Below are 4785 nucleotides of genomic sequence, written 5' to 3'. Positions count from 1 at the left end.
TAGCGGCCAACAGTGGCAAACAGGGGCTGGTCTGGAAGAGGAGGGAGCCTAGTTCTGGCTGGGTTTGAGATGGAACATTGTGGGCATGTGCCATTTCCTTGGCTTTAAAGTTGGGGGTCGTTTCTGATCCCCTGAGTTGCACACGTGCAGAGCTCCGCTTGTCACCTTCGTCTGCACTGTCACAGCATCTCTGCAGTGAACTGAGCTGCATGTGTCAGGCATGCGCCCGAATCCCCACTGCTCAGCCTCAGAGGGGAGGACAGAGGAGCAGGACTGTGCCCCAGACCTGCCCTAGCCCAGACCTGCAGGAGATATGAAATGCAGGTGCAGCTATCACCTTGTCCCAGCTAGATTGGAAGGGTAGGTGTGTCTGGGCAGACAGGGACACCCACAGAAGAGTGGGGATCCCACCTGGCTTCTCCCTCTGGCAAACCTGAGCCCAGCATCACCAGCCCAAATCAGGGCGCTCTCTCAGAGCGGTGATTTCTATGTGCCAAAGTTAGTTGTCAGCAGTTTTTAGAGGCTTTTAAAATCTGTAACTTCTGTTTTCCATTTCTCCCTGTTAAGGTCTGTGTGGCTGGACTGTGCATGAAGAGGGGCTCTGCAGGGAAAGGCACAGACAAACCTATCGCAGTAAAGCCATTTTAAAACATTTCTCAAGTAGTTTTCCTGCAAGACTTGTAGCATCTGCTACCAAGGAAATGGTGCGTGGGGAGGGAGTGATTTGACTGACAAACCATTAGGCTGCCCAGAATAACTTGCTCCTGGCTTCTCTCTTTGCGAGCTCTGGAGGTCACCCCTGAATCCCACCCAGCTCCTCCCGCCACCCAGTGCCAGACAGAGTTACTCTGCCTTGTCTGCAGCTAATCTCTCTGGGTACACGTGAGTCTGTGTATGCACAGATCCTTCATTTTGTTTATGCACGTGAGCAGCCTTTGAGCCAAGCTTTGGTCATTATGTGCCCTCTGTAGCCCTCGCTCTTTGTCCTAGCTGATGCTCTTGATGCTTAAAAACATTTCAGAGGAAATTATGCAGCGCTGTAGAGTCAGAGCTGTGACCCAGTTGAGCTGGTGGGCAGACTTTCCTCAGGCAACAATATTTTCCAGGGAGTGCCTCAAGATGAGGGGTATTTTGGTAGGAGCTCTCTCCCCTCCCATGCCCTTTGGTGTCTGTACGGCTGAATCAACAGAGAACGTCACTTCCACACAGCACCATTTTATAGCTTCCTTGAGATCTTTGCTGTTAATTGCTTTCAAACACAGATCTCTCCTGCCTTCAGTTCCCATTGACTCCAATTGCACCTGCCTGACTGCAACTGGGACTGAACCACTATCTTTTGCACCATGGTTTTATTTGTTCCTTGGGTGGTCAGTTGAAGCAGACTCTCTTCTACTGGTGCTGAATATTTGAGCAATTGCTTGTGATTTATGTCTGTTTTTCCACTGGAACTGGCAGTACTGAGGAGCAAACCAGCACCTCCTGAGTGCAGCTGGCTGCCAGACCTGGGTGCTAATGCAGCAGAGTGTCTCTTCCCTTTCTGCGGGCTCAGTTTAAGCTCTGTCCATGCTGGCCAGAGTGCCTATAGGGCCAGGAAATGAAATAATAGGAACTATAAGCTCTTCTACAGCTGAATGGTTTCAGAGGTCCATCAATTATTAAAGGCGTTAATTCTTCAACAATTACTGGCACATTGTGGCATGTGAGATTAGAGGAAGTTGGTCTCTGACCAAATCAGACTAACCAGCCTATCCACTGGGGCTCCCAAGTCCTTTTGGACTCACTTCTGTAGCAGAGTTGGTGGTGCTGGAATACAGTGCCTTGGGCACTGGGAAAAACAGCCAAGTTTTCTTATTCTTTAAGGTCCCTTCCAACCCAAACCATTCTAGGATTCTACGATTTTCATCAGGACATAGAAAATCACACTCGTAATATTTCCTCTCCTTCTCCTCTGTCTGGTATCAGTAAAACCCAGTGGTGCCTCCATGTGAGACTTCCTTCTTTGCTTGCTTGTTTTTTTTAAGAAGCTGGGTTTAGAAGGGCTCAATGCCAAAGGGGGTGAGACAAGAGCTCTTCACCTGAGCCTCTCACCCCTACGCCTGCACTGGCCAGCAGAAAAGCTTTTGATTGTTCAGTAATGAAATACTTCTGCTTCCCTGTATCACAGAGATACTATGGCAGGTGGTGACTTGGATCCTTACCCCACAAACCCTTTTGAAGGCTTTGGAGTACCTTCATTAGAGTGGGCAGGCTTATGTCCCTGCATTGTAACACCTTAACACTGCAAGATAGGGAGGGCCAGGAAAATGCCAAGAGCTCCGCATCCTCATGCCTTAGTAATGTTTGGTTTTTTCCTGAGAGTTGCAGCTCCTTGAGCCCTGGCAGAGCCAAGCCTTTTGGTGTGCTTGGATGGTTTGCATTTTAAGGGCCTGTTCTAACCCATATGTTTTATACATATCTGTAAGCATGCCTCTTAGACAGACAAATGAGGGCTAAATTTTTATATCATAGCCATAAAATCATATCCTATGTTAGAACTGCAAGTTACTTTTCACTTATTTTGTACTAATAACAGTAATAATTCTGTCTAATGATGTCAGTGGTCCTTATTCAATCTTAGCAGGAGGAAATTTTGCAGTTTCTTTGCATGTAAAACTTCCATTATTTGGATGGGGTTCTTGTGACATAGGTCATTAGATCTGTAATATGTATTTATACTTGTTTAAAACCTGAATAGTTTATGGAATAAATTCTGATGTGACATAGCCAGGAGCCCCGTGGGTTTTCATTATGCTATTGATTAAAAAGCCCACCACTATACAGTGAAGATAAGGGAAAGAATTGGAAAGTGTGTAAAAATTCCTTTTACTCTGTATAAATAATTTCACATTTGTTTTAAAAAAGGAGTCTTTGCTTATTTTCTGTCCTCAAGATAATCTCTGCCTTTGTTTGAAAAAGGTTATTGATTGGATTGTTAACTTAAATAGTCTGTGGCGGGTGTGACAGAGCACATGGCTGCAATTAATCTTGCGATGCAGAATCCATTATTGAAAAAGCACTAATGAGCCGTTCTAAGGCCTTCACTGGTCACAGAGCGCCTGGGAGCAGCAGATTGCTCCTGCCCTTTAATGTCAGTTTTGGTCTGTAGTGTTATACAGCTGGTGTAAGCAGAAGAGATTTTTAGATAGGTTGTTTTTTTAGGGTATTTATGTTAAAATTCCCCTTACCACCAGTGTGCAATAGCACTGGGTGTGGGAGACAAGAATGTGCTTACCCCTGCTCCTCTGACCAGGTGTCTGGTGGACATAGCGTACAATTAAAGCCAGTGGCATGTGAAAAATGGATGTCACTATAAAATATGGCCTTAGTTGCAGGGTTCAAATCCAGAGAGTTTTGACAAGAGATGAGGGAGCTTTCAGACCTGATCTATACTTTAAAATACTGCTTTAAGACAAAGGGATGAGCTGCTGGAAACCTTGCTGCAAGTTTTATTGTCTATGTTGTTTATAGCTATTTTAGCAGAGCAAAAGTTTAGGTAGAGAATAGTTGTGGTAGATTAGAAACTGTCGATGTTAACGTATCACCTTCTCCTTCAACAGAACTGCTGCTGGGGTGTATTTTAGAGATCTGTCTATTGACTTCAGTGACACCGTAAATATGTGTCACTTCTTACCCCTGCTAGATCTGCTGAGCTGATACAGATGTGTAAGAGTGATCCAGGGTTTGCCAGGGCTGAGCTACCACCTGAATTATTAACTGAATTCCAGCTGCAGGCTCTTTGCTGCACGCCTTTGCCGAAGCAAATGCTGTTTATCACAAGATGAGCAAAATAAGACTGTTTCTTCATTTGGACCACATTAAGTGATGGCATTAAGCAAGAAAGATTTTCAGGTCTCTGGCTCATATGCTGCCACGGTGTCTATAACTTGAACCACATTTTGGACTGTTCTTCATGTAAAAGAAGATGGTTTGTGAGATGAACTTTTAAAAAGAAAGGCAATTTTCAATCTACCTGCCATACACAGCTACAGGGCTTTGTTTTCAGAAAGACAACACCAAGAAGTGCTGTGATACAGAACACGGATGATGTTCACTAATTCCGCATCAGGAAGCCTTGGACATGTGAATTTTATCATTGGTCACGAAAACCACTGGCTTTTGAACCAAAGTAGCAGGAAAATAGAGAGATTGTGAAGAAGGAGAGCTGGGAAGGCAGGAAAAGAAATTTCAGTGTTTTGATTATCTACTGACATGCTTGCCATACGCTACAGTGCCTCATCACACTGCTGGCGTAAGTAAAAATAGTCTTTCCAGAAACATTAGACTGGGGCCATGGCACCACAAGGCACATTGTTTAATGTGAAAGAGGATCTGACTCAGAGGCTGAAGAAAGACATGTCCACAAGATATTTTTTTTCCCTTAGACATGCCATAAGCCCTCGGCTAACAGGGAGCAATATGCAGCTATGCAGATACGGCTGTGGGCATTTACTGGGCTCTTTTGTAGTCACGGAGCCCAATGGACTGAACTAATTGATATATTTCTGCAAAATATTTCTGCATTGCTACGAAAAAGAAGCCACCACGGCCCTTACCCCACTATTAATATTTCCTAAGCAATCCTCAGCTCACAAGAACCCGTTGCTTTTAGGTTTGTGGTGGGCTTGGTTCTTAAGAAGGGCTCTGCAAAATAGGATGGATCACTTCAAGGAGGAGGCACCGTTGATACGAGATGCAGCATAGAAAACCTGCAGAGGTGTTTTTGAGGCAAATGAGGAACGAGACAGT

The sequence above is a fragment of the Nestor notabilis genome, unplaced genomic scaffold (assembly GCF_000696875.1).
Source record: "Nestor notabilis isolate BGI_N333 unplaced genomic scaffold, ASM69687v1 scaffold10890, whole genome shotgun sequence".
Lineage (NCBI taxonomy): Eukaryota > Metazoa > Chordata > Aves > Psittaciformes > Psittacidae > Nestor > Nestor notabilis.
The sequence above is the reverse complement of the archived record's forward strand: the minus strand, read 5'-3'. Positions refer to the sequence as shown.